We start from the raw sequence: 24065 nt of genomic DNA on the forward strand, positions 1-24065 counted from the left end.
GAGGGTGGGTGTGAGTGGGGGTGTGAGGGTGGGTGTGAATGGGGGTGTGAGTGGGGGTGTGAGTGGGGGTGTGAGTGGAGGTGTGAGTGGGGGTCTCTGTGAGTGGGGGTGTGAGGGTGGGTGTGAGTGGGGGTGTGAGTGGGGGTGTGGGTCTCTGTGAGTGGGGGTGTGAGGGTGGGTGTGAGGGTGGGTGTGAGGGTGGGTGTGAGTGGGGGTGTGAGGGTGGGTGTGAGTGGGGCTGTGAGGGTGGGTGTGAGTGGGGGTGTGAGTGGGGATCTCTGTGAGTGGGGGTGTGAGGGTGGGTGTGAGTGGGGGTGTGAGGGTGGGTGTGAGTGGGGCTGTGAGGGTGGGTGTGAGTGGGGGTGTGAGTGGGGATCTCTGTGAGTGGGGGTGTGAGTGGGGGTGTGAGTGGGGGTGTGAGTGGGGGTGTGAGTGGGGGTGTGAGTGGGGGTCTCTGTGAGTGGGGGTGTGAGTGAGGGTGTGAGTGGGGGTCTCTGAGTGGGGGGGTGAGTGGGAGTGTGAGGGTGGGGGTGAGTGGGGGGGTGAGTGGGGGGGTGAGTGGGGGTGTGAGTGGGGGTGTGAGTGGGGGTGTGAGTGGGGGTGTGAGTGGGGGTGTGAGTGGGGGTGTGTGTGGGGGTGTGTGTGGGGGTCTCTGTGGGTGGGGGTGTGAGTGGGGGTGTGAGTGGGGGTGTGTGTGGGGGTGTGTGTGGGGTTCTCTGTGGGTGGGGGTGTGAAGGTGGGGGTGTGAGAGTGGGGGTGTGAGAGTGGGGGTGTGAGAGTGGGGGTGTGAGAGTGGGGGTGTGAGTGGGGGTGTGAGTGGGGGTGTGAGTGGGGGTGTGAGTGGGGGTGTGAGTGGGGGTCTCTGTGAGTGTGGGTGTGAGTGTGGGGGTCTCTGTGGGTGGGGGTGTGAGTGGGGGTGTGAGTGGGGGTGTGAGTGGGGGTGTGAGTGGGGGTGTGAGTGGGGGTCTCTGTGAGTGGGGGTGTGAGTGGGGGTGTGAGTGGGGGTGTGAGTGGGGGTGTGAGTGGGGGTCTCTGTGAGTGGGGGGTGTGAGGGTGGGTGTGAGGGTGGGTGTGAGGGTGGGTGTGAGGGTGGGTGTGAGGGTGGGTGCGAGTGGGGGTGTGAGTGGGGGTGTGAGTGGGGTGTGAGGGTGGGTGTGAGGGTGGGTGTGAGGGTGGGTGTGAGTGGGGGTGGTCTCTGTGAGTGGGGGTGTGAGTGTGGGTCTCTGTGAGTGGGCGTGTGAGTGGGCGTGTGAGTGGGCGTATGAGTGGGCGTATGAGTGGGGGTGTGAGTGGGGGTCTGTATGAGTGGGGGTGTGAGTGGGGGTGTGAGTGGGGGTGTGAGTGGGGGTGTGAGTGGGGGTGTGAGTGGGGGTCTCTGTGAGTGAGTTTTTTTTAATTATTCTCTCAGGGAATGTGAGCATTACTGATAAGGCCAACGTTTGTTGCCCATCCCTAAGTGCCTTTAAACTTTGTGGTTTCCTCAGTCATTTCAGAGGGCATTTAAGATTAAACCACATGGCTGTGGGTCTGGAGTCACATGTAGGCCAGACCAGGTAAGGACAGCAGATTTCCTTCCCTAAAGGACATTAGTGACCCAGATGGGTTTTTACAATAATGATGAAAGTTTCATTGTCACCATTACTGACAGTAGGTTTATATTCCAGATTATTAACTGAATTCAAATTCCACCTGTGTCTGTGTGTGTCTGCATGTGTGTGTGTGTGTGTGTGTGTGTGTGTCTGCGCGTGTGTTTGTGTGTGTGTGCCTGCGCGTGTGTTTGTGTGTGTGCCTGCGTGTGTGTGTTTGTGTGTGTGTGTGCCTGCACGTGTGTGTGTTTGTGTGTGTGTGTGTGCCTGCGCGCGTGTGTGTTTGTGTGTGTGTGCCTGCGCGCGTGTGTTTGTGTGTGTGTGTGTGTGTGTGTGTGTGCGCCTGTGCGTGTGTGTGTTTGTGTGTATGTATCTATGTATGTATGTATATGTGTGCGTATGTACGTGCGTATCTATGTGTGTGTGTATCTATGTGTGTGCGTATGTATGTGTATGTGTGTGCATTTGTGTGTGTATGTATGTGTGTGTATGTATGTGTGTGTGTATGTATGTGTGTGTGTATGTATGTGTGTGTGTATGTATGTATGTATGAATGTATATGTATGTGTGTATGTATATGTATGTGTTTATGTGTATATGTATGTGTGTATGTATGTGTGTATGTATGTGTATATTTATATGTATATGTATGTGTGTATGTATGTGTGTGTATATGTATGTATGTGTGTATGTGTATGTGTGTGTATGTTGTATGTATGTATGTGTATATATATGTGTACATGTGCGTACTTTTGTATTCAAAACAATATGATTTTACAGTTATTTTCCTGATTTCATAACAAATTACCCTGTAAGAGAGGTGTTTTACTTGGGCCTGAATTTTTCTATGACAGAGAGGTTTCCAGTTTTTCCAAATTGGTGCCGGAGGACCGACTCTGAAGCCCTCTCCCCAAACCCATCACCTGCCATTTTTGCCGGGGGTGGAGGGGGTGGCAGGCGGAGTTAGTAAAACGGGGGTGGGTCGTACTTTGCACATCTGCGGCTAAAGGAGGCTGCTGCACATTTTAAGTGAAGCTGTCTTTAGTTAGATCCAATTTACGCTAGTGGGGTGTCCAAAATATGACATGTGCACGTTAGACCTATCAGGTGAAAGTCTAAAGTTGGCGGAATTTTGGACAGATAGGGTACCCATTTGGTTAAGTCCATGGGCACCTTTGGGAGAGGTAATGTGCCCTTTGGGGTTGTTAAATCAGACATGAATGTGCATAAAAAGTTGATATACTTGTTGGAACTATCAAGCTCATTAGAACTGTTAAACTGTCAAGGGAACTGTCAAAGCTCAATGAAGCTGTCAAGGAACTTAAATCTCTTGATCTTTAAATTTTAAAAAAAGCAATCTGCAGGTTAAAAAAAACAATGCTTGCTATTTCTCTCTGTCTGTTGACATAAACCAGAAGGCTTTCATTGTAGGATTTGTGCTGCATGATTGATTCCACAAACTAACGTTATCACACTGGGTGCCTGTCAGTCCACAGTTTGACTGACAGCTCGAAGTGGTTGTAAAGCCTTTGATTTGGGACTGTGAGTACAAACACTTGTTGTTATATTGGATTAAGAAATTTAAATGTAGTGAATAGGGTTTGTATAAATGACATAAAGGCATGATTGGCACTAAGTTGGCTTAGGGGCTATAAAGGATCATGGGGTAGGTGGAGGGGTATTGGTTGGCATGGAGGACTTGAGGTCCATGGGGGATTGGTAGAGGGACATAGGTTGGCATGAAGGTTATGAGGGTACAGAGTGTTGAAGGAGGTGGATGCATTGTTGGTCATTCCTCCAAAATTCCATCGGCCTGAATTTTGCGGTCGGTGTAGACAGTGGGCAGGTGCGATCGATGGGCAGCTGCGGACGGCGGGCAGGCATGGACAGCGGGCAGGTGCGATCGATGGGCAGCTCCGGACGGCGGGCAGGTGCGATCGATGGGCAGGTGCGGTCGGTGGGCAGGCATGGACAGTGGGCAGGTGTGATCGATGGGCAGGTGCGGACGGCGGGCAGGTGCAATCGATGGGCAGGCACGTACAGCGGGCAGGTGCAGTTGATGGGCAGGTGCGGACAGCGGGCAGGTGCGGTCGATGGGCAGGTGCGGACAGCGGCCAGGTGCAGTCGATGGGCAGGTGTGGACGGTGGGCAGACACGGACAACGGGCAGGTGCGGTCGATGGGCAGGTGCGGACAACGGGCAGGTGCAGTCGATGGGCAGGTCCGGTCGGTGAACAGGTGCAGTCAGTGGGCAGTCATGGTCAGCAGGCAGGCACAGACAGTGGGCAGGCACGGACAGCAGGCAGGCGCGGACAGCAGGCAGGCACGGACAGCGGGCAGGCACGGACAGCGGGCAGGCACGGACAGTGGGCAGGCACGGACAGCGGGCAGGCACGGACAGCAGGCAGGCGCGGACAGCAGGCAGGCACGGACAGCGGGCAGGCACGGACAGCGGGCAGGCACGGACAGTGGGCAGGCACGGACAGCGGGCAGGCACGGACAGCGGGCAGGCACGGACAGCGGGCAGGCATGGACAGCGGGCAGGCATGGACAGCGGGCAGGCACAGACAGTGGGCAGGCACGGACAGCGGGCAGGCACAGACAGTGGGCAGGCACGGACAGTGGGCAGGCACGGACAGCGAGCCAATGAGCAGCCGGGAAATAGCCCGCCACCCACGATTGACCCCCAATCGCAATTTCACACTGACTGGCCAATTAACAACCAGCCAGCGTGAAAGGTGCACCGAGATACTCAGTACTGCTGAGGTGGGTATTGGAGGAGGGCGAGCGCTGAACCCAGCCTGGGTCAGGGGGCAGCTCCCTGTTGGCAGAAAGCTGAAGAATTCAAATCCAATAAAAACAGATTTCAAAATCCGGAAGAAAATGCCCACGTATCAGAAACAGTCACCTGAACATATACAACATGAAAATCTGTTGCAAACATTTTTTTAATTTAATGACAGAAACCTCATTCCTGCCTTGGAGGAGTTTTCTGGAAAAATGCAAAGGCTGTCTGGTCAATTCACCCACCCACCAACCATAATGTTGGATGAGCAGCAAAAAGTCCCAGTTAATTGAGCCGTTAATGGACATAATAACCCTCTTAATTGTTGGAGGGCACGCTTCCAAGTTTAGCATGCGCCCACCAACCCTAATATCGCGCGCGTGCACAATGACATCAGGTTGCTCACCTGACACCATCGTGCGCTATCTTACACTCGAGTGTGTCAGGAGTGAGCCCACATGCCGAACAAAAAATTCTGCCCATGGATTCTGGAACGTTTCCTGCAGATTGGGAGGTGGCAAATACAACCCCACTGTTTAAGAATGGAGGGAGAGAGAAAATGGGGAGTTACAGATTGGTAAAATGTATATCAGTCATCGGGAAAATGCTAGACTTCATGATAAAGGATGTGATAAACTAATGGGCAAAGTGAATATAGATTTATGAAAGGGAAATCATGTTTAACAAACCTACTGGAGTTTTTTGAGGGTGTAGCTAGCAGAATAGATAAGGGATGTAGCATGTAGATAAGTGGATGTAGCATAATTGGATATTCAGAAGGCTTTTGATAAGGTCCCACACAGAAAGTTAGTAAATAAGATTAGAGCACATGGGATTGGGGGTAATATACCAGCATGGACTGAGAATTGGTTACTGGACAGAAAACAGAGAGTAGTGATAAATGGGCAATTCTTGCATCATCAGTCTGTAACTGGGGGGGCGGGGGAGGGGGGGTACCACAAGGATCAGTGTTTGGGCCCCAGCTGTTCACAATATAAATTAATGATTTGGATGTGGGGACCAAATGTAATATTTCCAATTTGCAGATGAACAAAACTAGATGGGAACGTGAGTTGTGAGGGGGTTGCAAAGAGGTTTAGACAGACTTAGTGAGGAGGCAAGAACATTGCAGAAGGAATATGATGTGGAAAAACCTGAATTTATTTATTTTGGTTGGAAAAGCAGAAGGTAGAGTATTTTTTAAAATGGTGAGAGGTTGGGAAATGTTGATGTCCAAAGGGACCTGGGTGTCCTTGTTCATGAGTCACTAAAAGCTAACATGCAGGTGCAGCAAGCAATTAGGAAAGTGAATGGTATGTTGGCTTTCATCATGAGGGGATCTGAGTACAGGAGTAAAGATGTGTTGCTGCAATTGTTTAGAGTCTTGGTGAGTCTGCACCTAAAGTATTGTGTAGAACTTTGGTCTCCTTACCAAAGGAAGGATATGCTTGCCATAGAGGGAGTGCAGCAGAGGTTCATCAGACTGATCCCTGGGTTGGCAGGATTGTCTTATGAGGAGAGATTGAGGAGACTGGGTTTGTATTCTCTAAAGTTTTGAAGAATGAGAAGTGATCTCATTGGAACTTATAAAATTCTTACGGAGTATGACAGGGTAGATTTAGATAAGATGTTTCTCCTGGCTGGTGAGTCTAGAACCAGGGGACACAGCCTCAGGATAAGGGGCAGGTCATTTAAGACTAAGGTGAGGAGGAATTTCTTCCCTCAGAGAGTGGTGAATCTTTGGAATTCTCTCCCCCATAGGGTTGCGGAGGCTCAATCATTGAGGATGTGAGTACGTTCAAGACAGAAATCAATAGATTTCTGGAGCCTAATGACATCAAGGGATATGGGGATTATGCAGGAGAATATGACTCCTGCTGTTATTTTCGATGTAGAGCCATGGGGAGTGGGTGGGGAGAATGAGGTTGCATGGGTTAGCATGATTGAGACATGGGTAGTGTGTGGGAGGTGTAGAGGGGTGAGGGCTAGATGGCTGCTTCTTGTTTTGTCGCTGGGTTGAAGTGCTGGATCACCAAGGTGAGCCTTTTACCCAGCCTGCCCCTGGTTCCTGTGCTGCCTCCAAACTGTTTCCAGGGCAACAGACCTGACTCCAGTCAACACCCCTTCCCTGGAATGAAAATCTAACCCCGAGTCAGGTTTGTGGGCCTAGGAATCTTCCCAACCCTGCGATCCCAACCCTGCGCTCCCAACCTGCCAGCAGAAGTTCAGAGCTTGTTCTCTGTTTCTATCTCTATCACATACATTTAAACTCTGTCAATCCTTTCTTTTATTGTTGAGTATCTTGGATCCCCAAATGTTAATGGCCTTAAAAGGGTCAAGTGATAGTGTGTTACAGTTCACTCAGGAAGTCCGACTTGCTATGGCAAATGCACATGCGTGGTGTAGTCTGGAGCTATCAATAGTGATGGGAGAGGCTCCAAGTTTCCTTTCATCATGTGGCTGACCAGGTATCTCTCCCACTCTTACTGCTGGGGTGTACTGGAAGGATTTGCAGGTTGATAATCAACCTGTTCAGTTGCATTATGACGTAGCTTACTTGGTCACCAAATCCTGGAGTGAGACTTGTATGGAGCTTCTAGCTCAGTGTCAGGAACACTCCCCACTGCGTGTGATAACCTCCATATCAAAGTGTAAATCGTATGGCTCCAAAATGCTGACACGTAAAGGGGAATTCTGCTTTCAGCTGGTATATGTGCTTCTGAGTGTTGAAACCAACCAGACGGATATTGCATGATAAACATTGTAAAATACATTACTCAACAACCTTACTTGCACCTTTTACTCAGTGCTGTAAGTTTTTACAGAAAATGCTTATCAAATAACAATAAACCTTACACAAAAAACCTCCGGTTGCAAAGTAGCACACTGTATACCATGGCATTATGGTTAAATGAGGTACTTTTCTCTGAAATATTGGCCTAGGATGTCATGGTGCAGCAAAGGGCAGAGTTCAATCACCTCACCAAAGGAATGGAGAGAAACCAAACAGAGAGTCAGTCAGGCTTCTATGTCCCATTGATGTGGCAGGTCCACTTCTAAACTTTGGCTGTGACCTCTGTTCCAGATTCAGGATTTCAGGTTGAGCTAGGTTTAAGATTATGACCATCAGCATTCAAACAACTATACACAAGCAAGATCTGTGCAGGTGTAGCTGCTCTTAAACTAAGTTTGCAAGTTTACAAATGTGGCCAAATACCTTGCCAGCTGCCATATACATTTTCTAAAGGTCACCACTCCCTGCTCCGGGGGTAAGAAATTAAATCACATCATGAGCTCGTACATACATCTGGCAAGAGGTCAGGAGAGAATAAGAAAATAAAATAAACTGGCAAAAACAGAGAGAACAGAAATTCTTTAAGTAAAAAGAAGAAAAAACAATCATCAGCTTCCATGTTGATGCCTTATTTACATTTCTGCCCTGCTTCTAAAGTCAGGCCCAACTCCAAGGGTAGCTCTGTAATACGTATACGGTGATCAGCTATAAAACAGTATTGGCAAGAGGCCTCAGAATAGGTTGTTTTGCCCTGTCGCAAATGCCTCTGTCCATGACCATACTGGTAGGAGTGACCACCACACAGTTCTTGTGGAGGTGAGGTCCTGTCTTCATATTGAGGGTACCGTCCATCATGTTGTGTGGCACTACCACCATGCTAAATAGGATAGATTCAGAAAAACACTAACTGTTGTACAAAGCCTTATTCAATCTCACGGAAGTATTTGGCTCTGTAAACCGCAAAGGAGTGTCCTGAAATTCAGCTTCCTTCAGAAATTTGCCACCATCCTCCATCTACTCCACAATGACATACAAGCTGTGATTCTCACCAATAGAAGCAGCACAGACCCTATCTCAGTGAAGACTGGGCTCAAACAAGCTGGTGTCATTACACCAACCCCCTTTGCCATTTTTCTCACTGCAACACTTCACCTCACTCTAGTAAATTATCCATAGGATGGAGATAAGCTAGAGAACAGACAGAAAGCTGTTCAACCTGAACCCTTCAATCCAAAACAAGAATCATTCCAACCTCAGTTTTTGAGCCTCAGTATGCAGATGACACTTGTGTGTGCATTCACTCAGAAACTCACCTCCAGTTCATTGCCGATTCCTTCTCCAAAGCTTATGATAAAATAGGTCGTCCATTAAACACCCGGAAAAGACCAAGGCCGAATATCTCCCCCCATCGATTAAGATCAACGGTGAGATCCTGGAAAACAATTGATACAACAGTTGGTGTTTTTCTGGATCTATCCCATTTAGCACGGTGGTAGTGCCACACAACCTGATGGACGGTATCCTCAACGTGAAGACAGACCTCACCAACACGAAGACTGTGTGGCAGTCACTCCTACTGATATGGTGAGATCCTGGAAAATGTGAACCATTTTCCCACTTTCTGCACCTTGGGAGCCTCCTCCTGATGAAGGCAGACATAGACAATGAAATTCAACATCACCTCCAATGTACCAGTTTAGCCTTCAGCCAACTGAAGAAAAGAGTATTTGGGGGGTCAGAATTTCAAACCCGACATCCCAGGGCCTTAAAGGAAGTGGTAGCGGAGATAGTGGATGCATTGGCTATAATATTCCAAAATTCCCTGGATTCTGTAAAGGCTCCAGGAGATTGGAAAACTGCTAATATAACACCCTTATACAAAAAAGGGGGGAGGCAGAAAGTAGGAAACTATAGGCCAGTTAGTTTGTCTGCCATTGGGAAATTATTGGAATCCATTATTAAGGAAGTAGTAATGGGGCATTTGGAAAGTCAAAGTGCAATCCATCAGAGTCAGCATGGTTTTATGAAGAGTAAATCGTGTTTGACTAATTTGCTAGAGTTCTTTGAAGATGTGACAAGCAAAGTGGATAATGGGGATCCTGTCGATGTAGTATATCTGGACTTCCAGAAGGCCTTAGATTAATACACAAGATAAGATCACACAGAGTTAGGTGTAATATATTAGCTTGGATTGAGAGTTGGCTAACCAACAGAAAGCAGAAAGTCGGGATAAATGGGTTTTTTTCTGGATGGCAAGCTGTAACTAGTGGGGTGCCGCAGGGTTCAGTCCTTGGGCCCCAACTATTTACAATCTTTATTAATGACTTGGATTCAGGGATAGAAGGTACTATAGCTAAATTTGCAGATGACACCAAAATAGTTGGGAAAGTAAGTTGCAATGAAGAAATAAGAAATTTACAAATGGATAGGTTAGGTGAATGGGCCAAAATCTGGTAGATGGAGTTTAACGTGAATAAGTGTGAGGTTATCCATTTTGGTCGGAAGAATAAAAAGGCGACTTATTATTTAAATGGAGAGAAACTTCAGAATGCTTTAGTGCTGAGGGATCTGGGTGTCCTCGTGCGTGAATCGCTGAAAGCTAGTATGCAGGTACAGCAGGTAATAAGGAAGGCAAATGGAATTTTGGCATTTATTGCTAAAGGAATAGAATATAAAAATAGGGAAGTATTGTTGCAACTGTACAAGGCATTGGTGAGGCTGCATCTGGAGTACTGTGCATAGTTTTGGTCCCCTTACTTGAGGAAGGATGTAGTTGCACTGGAGGCGGTTCAGAGGAGGTTCACTAGATTGATTCCAGAGATGCGGGGCTTGTCTTATGAGGAGAGATTGAGCAGTTTAGGCCGATACTCACCAGAGTTTAGAAGGATGAGAGGAGATGTAATTGCGGTATATAAAATGCTAAAGGGGACAGACAAAGTAGATGTGGAGCAGATGTTTCCCCTTCTGGGCCATTCTAGAATGAGAGGCCATAGTTTTAGGCCAAGGGGTGGTAGATTTAAATCAGACACAAGGAGGAATTACTTTTCTCAAAGGGTCATGAATCTGTGGAATTCACTACCTCACAGTGCAGTGGATGCTGGGACGCTGAGTAAATTTAAGGAGGAGATAGACTGGTTTTTAATTAGTAATGAGTTGAAAGGTTATGGGGAGAGGGCACAAAATTGGAGTTGAGGCCAAAATAAGATCAGCCATGATTGTAATGAATGGCGGGGCAGGCTCGAGGGGCTGAATTGCCTACTCCCTGCTCCTAGTTCTTATGTTCTTATGCCTTGGGATATTTTACTTTGGTAAAATGCTACAATTATATGAGTATGGTCAAAGCTGAGTCATAAATTGGCAGAGTTAAGGTTAGGGTTAAGATTAGTATTTAGTATATTAGTGGGCAGAGATGAGACAAAGATCCACTATCGGGTGATAAGTTTTCATACACATACCATCAAAAAATATTTCTTCCTTTGAATGAACATTTTGAATTATACTGAAAGGTTTACACACAAATAGAATGAAAACATACCAGCCTAAAACTGCAAGTAGAGCACAGACTTGCTATTATCGGAGATTCTGACACTTATGTGCAAGTTTAGTGCAGGAAATGTTGTTCTGTTTTTGTAAACTGATAACGATCTTGCTTAAAGATGGTTATAAAAGCTGTTTGATTAAAGCTTTGTGCTCTCCTTGCTGCTGCACAGCAATAGAGTAGATAGATCACTAATTGCACTTATTAATTGGTCCCTCTCACATGACACAAATGTGTTAAATTTTCACAAATAGCAGCTCACGATCGTACAACACTTCCTTTTCCATAGTCCCACACACTCAGAAGCTTATTGAAGCAATGACGTTACATCTAAATGCAAAAATAAACGAAGATAGGCCTGTACTCTAACTCACACAAAACCCTGTATTAGCTACCCGAAAATGGCGTCCGGTCTAGCAAAGCCTCAATGTAAAGTTCTCACCTTGTGTTCAAATTCCTCATGGTCTTACTTCTCTCTATGTCTGTCATGTCCTCCATCCCTACAACCCTCTGAGATATCTGCATTCCTCCAATTCCGGCCTCTTCAACACCCCCCTCCCCCAACCCCATTTTATCACTTTACAGTTGGTGGCTGTGCCTTCAGCTGCCTAGGGCCTAAGCTCTGAAAATTCCTGCAGAAACCTTTACTCCGCTGGGAGACATTGAAAACCTACCTCTGTGACCAAGCAGATCCTTGTGTGACCTGATATCAAATTTTATCCTGTAATGATTTTGTAAAACCACTTGGAATATTTGGGATGCATTTAAGATGAGCTGGGATAATTATGAGAGGGAGAAAAGTTGACAGCATGAGGTGAAGTAATTAGATTGGGAAAAGGCTCCTCTAACGTATAAACACCAGACCAAACAGTCTGTTTCCACACTGTTCATTCTTTATTTTATGTTAAAAATGCTATATAAATGCAAACAGTTGTTGTATAATTCCAGCTTCTTTCATCTTCATCATGTCCAATATTAATTATGCCTCAGTTGGAGAATGTGATATCTTCATTTTATATCAGATTTATTTCGACATCTGAAAGGAAAGGAAAATGCTGGAGAAAATCCTTTATTTAGGCATCCTTTTGGTTATCTTTAATTTAATGGGCTGCTTCTCACCTCTAAAGTGTAAATTCACCTGGCAACACGAGTGGCTGCTCACATGAATATTGTGTCGAGAAATGAGGTCAGTGATACTGTCAAGGTCAGGGTCAACTTGACTACACTGGAATAGCTTTTCAACTAGGTGTAAAAATATGTATAAAATCCAAAATCACTTAAAAGTTCCATACTTGGTGCGATTAAAGCAGGAAACCGGTCACCTTGATAATCTGGGCCGAGGATTTAACTGCAGAAAGTTCTCTGAAATATTTCCATGTACCTCTTAATTTTCTCCTGTTTTCTCCCCTCTTTTCCTGAGGGTGATGGATTCTGCTGGTGTGAGGATACATGGCGTTCCAATGGCCAGCCAATATAAAGAAGGGTTGTGGCTTTTAATACTCACACTGATTAGATATTAAGAAACTCCACACCTGTCTAACTAGAATTTACCATGCAACAGCTACATAAAACTGACATAAGGAACTTGCATTTATTTAACATGTCCTCATGTCTCAAAATGCCACACAATTTTTTTTAGAATTACAGTCACTGTTGTTTAGTAGACAAACATAGCAGCCAATTTGCACACAGCAAGATCCCACAAACAGCAAATGAGACAATGACCAGATAATCTGTGTTTTGGTGGCAGCGGTTGAAGAAGAAATATAGGGCAGGCCTTTGAAAGATCTCATTGCTCCTTTACCAATGGAGACATTTTACATCATTAAACCAAGAACCTGGGACCTTGGCTTAGAATCTCGTCCAAATCCTCCCAATAATATCACACTCCTTCAGTGCTTCATTAATGTACATCCCTTCTTTTCAGCACCACTTTTTGTTCTGTGCTTCCCAATTTTGGTTCTATTGATGTAAAAGGTGGGGGGAATTATGACCTAGTTCCAGGGGATTCATAGGCCCTTTAATGGCCTGACTTTCATGCTCCCCCACCACCAGGCTTTGAGGGGGGGTGGGCGGGGGGGGGGGGGCGGTGGGCAAGAGTGTAAAATAGCACGAATGGGCTTCCCATTGGGTCCCCACCCGCCTAGACCTCTCAGTGATTTTACACTGGGGTGAGCGAGGCCTCAGACGAGCCACCCACCCTTGCCCCAATTGTGGACCTTAATTGGCCAATTATTAACCAATTAATGGCTGTTTCCCGCCCAGCCTCAATTTTAGGCTGGGGGGAGGATTTCCTGGGTGTGGGGGAAGCCCAGGAATAATCAGGTTTAGCCTTCGAATGGGAAGGTGAAGGGGAGGCGCCTCCATTGGAAGCCTCCTTCTCACTTTGGGCCCTTTAAGGTCCGATGACCACTGGACCTCCCTCTCTTTACCTGGCCTCTTCCCTGACACCCAAATCCCTCACTACCAACTGCCCCCAGGCCTTCCTTACTCTCCCCACCCTGACACCCCGAAAACTCACCTTTCCATCCAGTCCCGGGGCTTAGGCTGTCTGGACTTCATGAACTTCCTCTTCCGTCCACTGCAGCACTGTTGCTACAGGGACTGAGAGCTGCTGGCCAATCAGATTGGCTAGCAGCTCTCTAAGGCAGGACCTCCTCCCAAGTGAGGGGTGCTCAGCCAATGACGGTCATTCGTGTGAAATGGCTGCGGGGTAGGCAGTGTCACTGGGGATGTGCTCCCAGCTGACTCTTTGGAAACCCCACCATCTGAAATATCCTGGCCAATCAACTCTGTGCTTTTTCAAGCTCACTCCCAATATTCCACCATCATTTCCAGACTCAGAAGTGCTGATGGTAAATGAGTGGAGGGGTTTTGGGAAACTGAATCCTCCCAATAACCCATCAATCCAGTTTGTAATAAGGTCTCAGTCTGCCTGTTCTGGGCCATACAGATGACAGAGACACAATTATAGAAATTTACAGCACAGAAGGAGGCCATTCAGCCCACTATATCTGTGCTAGATGAAAAACAGTGATCTAGTTTAATCCCACCTTCCAGCTTTGGGAACATTGTGTGTATGGCACCTCAAACGCATATCCAAGTGTTTCTTTTTAATGTGATGAGGGTTTCTTCTACCAGCCTTTCAGGCAGTGGGTTCCAGTACCCCAGCACCCTCTGGGTGAAAAAATTACTCAACTCCCTCCTATTCCTACTATCTATTTTAAATGTTTGCCCTGTGGTTATTGACCTCTCTGCTAAAGGTACTTCCCATCCATTCCACTTAGGCCACTCACAATTTTATAAACTTCAATTAAATCTCCACTCAACTCCTCTATCCCAAAGAAACCAGATCCAGCCCAACCCCTATCCAATCTCTATTCATTGCTAAAACTCTCCATTCCTGGTAACATCCTGATGAATTTCCTCTGTACCGTCTTGAATGCAATCACATCCTTCTTGTAAAGTGGTGACCAGAACTGTACATAGTGCACTAGCTGCAGTGTGTTACTCCCACAACACTCAAGAAGCTCAACACTGTACAGGACAAAGCAGCCACTTGATTGGCACCCCTTCCACAAACAAACATTCACTCCCCCACCACCGACGCACAGTACAAAGAACAAAGAGAACAAAGAAAAGTACAGCACAGGAACAGGCCCTTCGGCCCTCCAAGCCTGCGCCGATCATATTGCCCGTCAACTAAAACATTTTGCACTTCCGGGGTCCGTATCCCTCTATTCCCATCCTATTCATGTATTTGTCAAGATGCCTCTTAAACACCACAATCGTACCTGCTTCCACCACCTCCTCTGGCAGCAAATTCCAGACACTCACTACCCTCTGCGTAAAAAACTTGCCCCGCACATCTCCTCTATAGTTTTCTCCTCTCACCTTAAATCTATGTCCCCTAGTAATTGACTCTTCCACCCTGGGAAAAAGCTTCTGACTATCTACTCTGTCCATGCCTCTCATAATTTTGTAAACTTCTATCAAGTCGCCCCTCAATCTCCGTCGCTCTAGTGAGAACAATCTGAGTTTCTCCAACCTCTCCTCATAGCTAATAACCTCCAGACCAGGCAGCATCCTGGTAAACCTCCTCTGCACCCTCTCCAATGCCTCCATATCCTTCTGGTAATGTGGTGACCAGAATTGCACGCAATATTCCAAGTGTGGCCTAACCAAGGTTCTACACAGCTGCAGCATGACTTCCCAGCTTTTATACTCAATACCCCTGCCAATGAAGGCAAGCATGCCATATGCCTTCCTGACTACCTTATCCACCTGCGTTGCCACTTTCAGTGACCTGTGGACCTGTACACCCAGAGCCCTCTGCCCGTCAATGCACTTAAGGGTTCTGCCATTTACTGTATAATTCCTGCCTGTATTAGACCTTCCAAAATGCATTACCTCGCATTTGTCTGGATTAAACTCCTCCTGCCATTTCTCCGCCCAAGTCTCTAATCCATCTATATCCCGTTGTATCCTTTGACAATCCTCTTCACTATCTGCAACTCCTCCAACCTTAGTATTGTCTGCAAACTTACTAATTAGCCCAGTTACATTTTCCTCCAAATCATTTATGTATACTACAAACAGCAAAGGTCCCAGCACTGATCCCTGCGGGAATCTGCTAGTCACAGCTCTCCATTCAGAAAAGCACCCTTCCACTGCTACCCTCTGTCTTCGAGTAGTAGCAGTGTGTACCATCTATACCACATGGACTGCAGCGGTTCAAGAAGGCAGCTCACCACCACCTTCTCAAGGGCAATTCGGAATAGGCAATAACTGCTGACCCAGCCAGCAAAGCCCACATCCTGTGAATGAGTAAAAAAATACTACTGGGTATAGTCTACAGGCCCCCGAACAGTAACCACAATGTAGGACAAGAAGAAATAGTGTGTGTTTGTGTTAAAGGGACAGCAATAATCAAGGGTGATTTTAATCTACATATAAACTAGAAAAATCAGATTATAAGTAATAGCCTGGATGAGGAGTTTAAAAAATATTTTTGAGAGTATTCTTAGAGCAGCACATTCTGGAGCCAAGAAGTGAGCAGGTTATATTAGAAACATTGAAACATAGAGAATAGGAGCAGGAGTCGGTCACTCACCCCTTCGAGCCTGCTCTGTCATTCAATATGATCATGGCTGATCCTCTATCTCAACACCGTACCTCTGCTCTCCCCATACCCCTTGATGCCTTTAGAGTCCAAATTTCCTTCTTAACTACATTCAGTGACTTGGCTTCCACAGCCTCTGTGGTAGAGAATTCCACAGGTTCACCACCCTCTGAGTGAAGAGGTTTCTCCTCATCTCAATCCTAAATGGTCCAGCCCATATCCTGAGACTGTGGCCTCTCGTTCTAAATCCCCCAGTAAGAGGAAACATCATCCCTGCATCTGTCTGTCTGTCCAGCCCGGTCAGAATTTTATATGTTTCAATGAGATTCCCTCTCATTTTTTTAAACTCCAGTGAATACAGGCCTTGTCAGCCCAATCTCTCCTCATACAACAATCCTGCTATCCCAGGAATCAGTCTGCATTCCCTCCATGGTAAGTATATCCTTTCTTAAGTAAGGAGACCAAAACTGTACACAATACTCCAGGTGTGGTCTCACCAAGGCCCTGTACAGCTGCTCCTTTACTCAAGTCCTCTCGCACTGAAGGCCAACATTTGCCTTCTTAACTGCTTGCTGCACCTGCATGTTTGCTTTCAGTGATTGGTGTACAAGGACACCCAGGTCCCTTTGTACATGAACATTTCCCAATCTATCACCATATAAATATTACTCTGCCATTCTGGTTTTCCTACCAAAGTGGATAATTTCACATTTATCCACATTATACTGCATCTGCCATGCATTTGCCCACACACTCAACCTGTCTAAATCGCCTTGAAGCTTCTTAACACCCTCCTCATCCTCACATTCTCACCAAGTTTCATATTACATTTCGTTCCCTCATCCAAATCATTGGTATATATTGAGAATAGCTGGGGCCCAAGCATGGAGATCCCTGCAGTACCCTACTAGTCACCGCTGGCCACTCTGAAAAAGACCTATTTATTCCTATTCTCTGTTTCCTGTCTGGTAACTAATTCTCAATCCATGCCAATATATTACACCCAATCCCATGGACTTTAATTTTACATACTAAACTCTTATGTGGGGCTTTATCAAAAGCTTTCTGAACATCTAAATACACCACATCCACTGGTTCTCCCTTATCAATTCTGCTAGTTGCATTCTCAGAGAACTCCAGTAGGTTTGTCAAACATGATTTCTCTTTCATAAATCCATTTTCACTTTGTCTAATCCTGTTGATATTTTCTAATTGTCCTGTTATCACGTCCTTTATAATTGACTCTAGCATTTTCCTTACTACTGATATTAGGCCAACTGGTCTGTAATTTGCTATTTTCTCCTTCCCTCCTTTTTTAAATAGTGGGGTTATACTTGCCACCTTCAAAACTGCCGGGACTGATCCAGAAACTACACGATTTTGGAAGATGATAACTAACACACCCCTCATTTCCATAGCCCCATCCTTTAGTATTGTGGGGTGTAGCTTATAAAGCCTTGGGGATTTATCGGCTTTCAGTCCCATTAATTCCTCCAGCACTATTATTTTAATAATACTAATTTCCTTCAATTCCTCCTTCTCACAAGGTCCTCGGTTCCCTAGTATTTCTGGGAAGTTATTTGTGTTTTCCCCCGTGAAGATAGAACTGAAGTAGTTGTTTAATTGCTCTGCCATTTCCTTGATCTCTATTATAAATTCTCCTGTTTCAGACTGTAAGGGACCTACATCTGTCCTCACCAATCTTTTTCTTTACACATATTTACAGAAGTTTTACAGTCTGCTTTTATGTTCCTTGCAAGTTTACTCTCATACTCCATTTTTCCCTAACCCTAACCCTTCTTAATCAATTTCTTGGTCCTCCTTTGCTGAATTCTAAACTGCTCCCAATCCTCAGGCTTGTTACATTTTCTAGCAACTTTACATGACTCCTATTTGAATCTAATACTATCCATAATTTCTGTTGTTAGCCATGGTTGGGCCACTTTCCTGTTGTGTTTTTGTGCCGGAAAGGAATATATAACTGTTGCAATGCATATGTTTGTTCCTTAAATATTAGCCATTGTCTATCCACTATCAGGCTATGTAGTTGGATGATCAGCCATGATCATAATGAATGGTGGACAGGCTCGAAGGGCCGAATGGCCTAGTCCTGCTCCTAGTTTCTATGTTTCAATGTTAATGAAGTTCCCCAATCTATCTTAGCCAACTCACGTCTCAAATCCTTTGTAGTTTCCTTTATTTAGATTTAGGACCCTAGTTTCTGACCGGGCTACTTCACTTTCAATTCTAATGAAGAATTCTATCATGTTATGGTCACTGTTCCCTAAAGGACACCACACAACAGGATTGTTAATTAACCCCTTCTTGTTGCACAATGCCAAATCTAGTATAGCCTGTTCCATAGACTCATAGATACACTCATGGATGTTTACAGCACCGAAGGAGGCTATTCGACCCATCATGTCCACACCAATCTACAAAGATCTGACTACACTAATCCCATTTTCCAGCGCTTGGCCCATAGCCTTGGAGGCTATGGCAATGCAAGTGAATTTCTAAATAATTCTTAAATGTTGTGAGAGTTTCTGATTCAACCACCCTTTCAGGCAGTGAATACCAGACTCCCACCGCCCTCTAGGTGAAAAGATTTCTCCCCAACTCCCCTGTTAGCCTTCTCCCTCTTACCTTAAATCTATGTCCCCTGGATATTGACCCTTCTACTAATGGAAAAAGTGCCTTCCTGTCCACCCTATCAGAAACATCCCTCTACCATCACCTTCTGCTTCCTGCCTCTCAACCAGTTTTGGATACAATATGCCAGTTCGCCTTGGATCCCATGGGCTCTTACTTCCTTGACCAGTCTGCCAAGAGGGACTTAATCAAAAGCCTTGCTAAAGTCCATGTAGACCACATCAAATGCATTACCCTCATCAACATTCCTGGTTACCTCCTCAAAAAATTCAATCAAATTTGTCAAACACAACCTTCCCTTAACAAATCCATGCTGACTATCCCTGATTAATCTGTGTCTCTCCAAGTGCAGATATATTCTATCCCTTAAAATTCTTTCTAGTAACTTGCCTACCACCAAGGTTAGACTGACTGGCCTGTAATTTCCTGGCCTATCCCTTCCTCCTTTTTTAATAATGGGACAACATTAGCAGTCCTCCAGTCCTCTGGCACCTCACCTGTGGACAGAGAGAATTTGAAAATTACTGCCAGGGCCCCTGATATCTCTTCCCTTGCCTCTCTCAACAGCCTGGGATACATCTCATCCAGGCCTGTGGATTTATCCACTTTTAAGGCTGCTAAACCCGCTAGTACCACCTCTCTCTCTGTTAATTTCCTCTAATATTTCTCAGTCCTCCACCCTGATGTCTACACCTGCATTGTCCTTTTCCATTGTGAAGATGATGCAAAGTATTCACTGAGGACTGTACCCACGTCTTCCGGGTCCACACACACATTAACTCTATGGTCCCTAATTGGCCCCACTCTTTCCCTAGTTATTCTCTTGCTCTTTATATATTTAAAAAACCCCTTTGGGTTTTCCTTTATTCTACCCAACAATACTTTCTCATGCACTCTCTTAGCTTTCCTAATTTCCTTTTTAAGATCCCCCTGTGCTTTTTATACTCCTCTAGGGACTCTGTTGTATTGAGCCCTCAGTATCTGCCATAAGCTTCTCTTTTTTACTTAATCCTAACCTTTATGTCTCTTGACATCCAGGGTTCTCCGGACTTGGTCCCCCCTTTGTCTTTATGGGAACATATTTGCCCTGTACTCTTGCTATTTCCTCCTTGAATGCCTCCCACTGCTCTGACACAGTTTTATCTGCAAGTAGCTGCTCCCAGTCCACTTGGGCCAAATCGTATCCCATCTTAGTAAAATTTGCCTTTCCCCAGTTTAGAACTTTTATTCCTGGCCCAACCTTATCCTTTTCCATAACTATCCTAAATCTAACTGAGTTATGGTCACTATCTCCAAAATGGTCCCCTACAGATACACCTTCCACCTGTCTGGGCTCATTTCCAAATGTTAGGTCCAGAATTGCCCCCTTCCTTGTTGGGCTTTCTACGTACTGGCTAAAAAGATTCTCCTGGGTGCAACTTAAGAATTTTGCTCCCTCCCTACCTTAATATTTGGGAGTTAAAATCCCCTATTACTGCCTTATTATTCTTACACTTCTCTGAAATTTGATTATATATTTGATCATTTATCTTTCCCCGACTGTTTGGGGGCCAACAGCATGTATTCCCAAAACAAAAACAGAATTACCTGGAAAAACTCAGCAGGTCTGGCAGCATCGGCGGAGAAGAAAAGAGTTGACGTTTCGAGTCCTCATGACCCTTCGACAGAACTTGCGTTCGAGTCCAAGAAAGAGTTGAAATATAAGCTGTTTTAAGGTGTGTGTGTGGGGGGTGGAGAGATAGAGAGACAAAGAGGTGGGGGGGGGGGTGTGGTTGTAGGGACAAACAAGCAGTGATAGAAGCAGATCATCAAAAGATGTCAATGACAATAGTACAATAGAACACATAGGTGTTAAAATTAAAGTTGGTGATATTATCTAAACGAATGTGCTAATTAAGAATGGATGGTAGGGCACTCAAGGTATAGCTCTAGTGGGGTTTTTTTTTTATATAATGGAAATAGGTGGGAAAAGGAAAATCTTTATAAGTTATTGGAAAAAAAAGGGAAGGGGGAAACAGAAAGGGGGTGGGGATGGGGGAGGGAGCTCAAGACCTAAAGTTGTTGAATTCAATATTCAGTCCGGAAGGCTGTAAAGTCCCTAGTCAGAAGATGAGGTGTTGTTCCTCCAGTTTGCGTTGGGCTTCACTGGAACAATGCAGCAAGCCAGGGACAGACATGTGGACAAGAGAGCAGGGTGGAGTGTTGAAATGGCAAGCGACAGGGAGGTTTGGGTCATTCTTGCGGACAGACCACAGGTGTTCTGCAAAGCGGTCGCCCAGTTTACGTTTGGTCTCTCCAATGTAGAGGAGACCACATTGGGAGCAACGAATGCAGTAGACTAAGTTGGGGGAAATGCAAGTGAAATGCTGCTTCACTTGAAAGGAGTGTTTGGGTCCTTGGATGTATTCCCCTTTTTTTGTTTTTCACTTCTACCCATATGGCCTCGTTTGACTATCCTTCCAAGATATAATCCCTCCTCACTGCTATAATTGATCCCTTGATCAATACTGTGACCCCCCCTCCTCTTCTATTTCCCTCTCTATCTCGTCTGAATACTCTAGAACCAGGAATGTTGAGCTGCCAATCCTTCCCTTCTTTTAGCCAAGTCTCGGTCATAACTATGGATATCACATTCTCACATGCCTATCTGTGCCCTCAACTCATCAGTCTTATTCCTCAAGCTTCTTACATTAAAATATATTCCATTTAGCCTTGCTAAACTCACTTCTTTCTTACCCAACCTATGTTTCCTCTGCCTTCCAGACTCACTCACTAACATTTTAACTTCTAATTCCATCTCAGCTTCTCTCCCCTCTGAACTACTTTTCATCCCTCTGCCAATTTAGTTTAAATCCACCCCAAAAGCATTAGCAATCCTCCCCGCAAGGATGTTGGTCCTATTCCTGCTCAGATGTAACCGTCCAATTTGTACAGGCCCCACCTCCCCCAGAAATGATCCCAATGCCATAGGAATCTAAAGCCCTCCCTCCTGCACCACCTCTCCAGCCACGCATTCATCTGCTCTTTCCTTCTGTTCCTATACTCACTACTGCATAGCACCGGAAGTAATCCGGAGATTACTACCTTTGAAATCCTGCTTTTCAATTTCCTACCTACCTCCCTATAACCTGCTTGCAGGACTTCATTTCTCTTTCTTCTTATGTCGGTTTGGTTCCTCGACATACTAGTCTAAAAAACCATCTCGTACACACTCGAGGCATTCATCCGCCACAGTATTATTGCTAATTTGGTTTGCCCAGTCTGTAGATTAAAGTCACCCATGATTACTGTAGCATCCTTGTTATATGCATTTCTAATTTCCTGTTTAATACTGTCCCCTACCTTATCACTACTATTTGGAGGCCTGTAGACAACTCCCACTAATGTTTTCTGCCCTTTGTTGCTTCTTAGCTCCACCCAAACTGATTCTACATCTAGATTTTCTGATCCTCTCACTATTGCACTGATTTCATCCTTAACTAACAACACCACCCCACCTCCTTTTCCCTTTCGCCTGTCCATCCTAAATATCGAGTACTCTTGGACATTCAGTTCCAAGCCTTGCTTACCCTGCAGCCATGCAATCAAAATGTACCCATTTACATCTATATGTGCTGTTAATTCATCTAACTTATTGCGAATGTAACAGGATTGGCAGCTCAACATTCCCGGTTATAGTGCATTCAGATACAGCGCATTTAGACTTTTCTTTTTAACATTTTTACACATTTTTTTGTACTATGGCCCTATTTGCTGCAACCCTTGTTTCCTTTGCCTTCCACTTTTGCCGACTTGGTGTGGAATTCAGGCCATGGCTCTCACACGGTCAACTTCCCGGGTTTCACTAAGATCATTGACTGGGCAGATCCATTAACACTGGGTCAAATGTGCAATCACAAACTGGAACATCTTGAACATTTCCCCCTCCATCACCTCAGTGTATTGAGCTCAGCTGTTAGCATCCCTGTCACAACTGATACAGAACCAGTTAACTGTGGCCAGCTCGAATCTGGGATCTTGCTGACCTGTATGACTCAGTTAGTCTGTTTAGACAATCAGGTGAAGCCATTCATGCAATTTCAAACAGAATTGCAGACGTTTCCTGCCTGATTGCTTACAAAGTGGAGGCAAAAAATTTCACAAAATGAAACAGTTCACCAACAGATGAGGTGAATGTGCAACGTGTCAGAGCATGTAGCACTCCTTGAAACTTCCATTCCCCTTTCTTATTCTCGCTCCTGACAGTGAAATAACACAATTCCTTCATTTTTTTTCCAACATTTATTTGCTATAAAAAATGTTGGGAATGAAGTTTGTTTGACTGACACATCAAGCATCATCTGATTGGATAATGGGATAAATTTCCAACAGATCCAGCAACTCCACACTGAGCATCCGTGAGATGCTCTGGGCCATCAGCAACAGCAGAGATATATACAACCACCTCATGTCCTGGCATATCCCCCACTCCACCATTACTATGAAGTAAGGGGATCAATTCTGGTTCAATGAATATTGCAGAAGGGCATGCCAGGAGCAGCACCAGGCACACCTAAAAATGAAGTGTCAACCTGGTGAAGCTATAACGCAGGACTATTTGCATGCCAAACAGCATAAGCTGTATGTGATAGACAGAGCTAAGCGATACCACAATCAACGGATCAGAGCTAAGCTCTGCAGTCCGGCCACATTCAGTCATGAATGGTGGTGAACAATTAAACAACTCACTGAAGGAGGAGACTCCAAAAATATCCCTATCCTCAATGATGGGGGAGCCCAGCACATCAGTGCAAAAGATTATGTTGAAGCATTTGCTACAATCTTCAATCAGAGGTGTTGAGCAAATGATCCATCTCGGCACCCCCCCCAAGGTCCCCAGCATCACAGATGCCAGTCTTCAGCCAATTCAATTCACTCCACATAATATCAAGAAATGTCTGAAGGCACTGGGTAGTGCAAAGGCTATGGGCTCTGACAATATTCCAGCAATAGTACTGAAGACTTGTGCTCCAGAACTTGCCGTGCTCCTAGCCAAGATGTTCCAATACAGCTACAACACTGGCATCTACCCGGCTATGTGGAAAATTGCCCAGGTATGTCCTATACACAAAAAGCAGGACAAATCCAACCCAGCCAATTACTGTCCAATCAGTCTATTCTCAATCATCAGTAATGGAAGAGGTCCTCAACAGTGCTATCAAGTAGCACTCACTCAGCAAGAATCTGCTCACTGATGCCCAGTTTGGGTTCTAGCAGGGTCACTCAGCTTCTGACCTCATTACAACCTTGGTTCAAACATGGACAAAAGAGCTGAACTCTAGAGTTGAGGTGAGAGTGACTGCCCTTGACATCAAGGCTGTATTTGACCGGGTGTGGCATCAAGGAGCTCCAGCAAAACTGGAATCAATGGGAATCGGAGAAAACTCTCCACTGGTTGGAGTCATACCTAGCACAAAGGAAGATGGTTGTGGTTGTTGGAGGTCAGTCATCTCAGCTCCAGGACATCACTGCAGGAGTTCCTCAGGGTAGTGTCCTCGGCCCAACCATCTTCTGCTGCTTCATCAATGACCTTCCTTCCATCATAAGGTC

General features: G+C 45.5%; 1 protein-coding gene across 6 annotated transcripts in view; it reads right to left on the minus strand.

The window, feature by feature from the left end:
• Window positions 1-24065, minus strand: part of arap3 (ArfGAP with RhoGAP domain, ankyrin repeat and PH domain 3) — a 491562-nt gene that overhangs the window by 297677 nt on the left and 169820 nt on the right. For 5 of the 6 annotated variants that reach the window (XM_041193177.1, XM_041193179.1, XM_041193178.1 and 2 more), the window contains exon 2: window positions 8478-8596. The exons of the other annotated variant lie outside the window; for it this stretch is intronic. The gene's annotated coding sequence lies outside the window, so the exon portion shown is untranslated. The remainder of the gene's footprint in view (window positions 1-8477; window positions 8597-24065) is intronic. 6 annotated transcript variants of the gene reach the window in all.

The sequence above is a fragment of the Carcharodon carcharias genome, chromosome 8 (genome assembly GCF_017639515.1).
Source record: "Carcharodon carcharias isolate sCarCar2 chromosome 8, sCarCar2.pri, whole genome shotgun sequence".
Lineage (NCBI taxonomy): Eukaryota > Metazoa > Chordata > Chondrichthyes > Lamniformes > Lamnidae > Carcharodon > Carcharodon carcharias.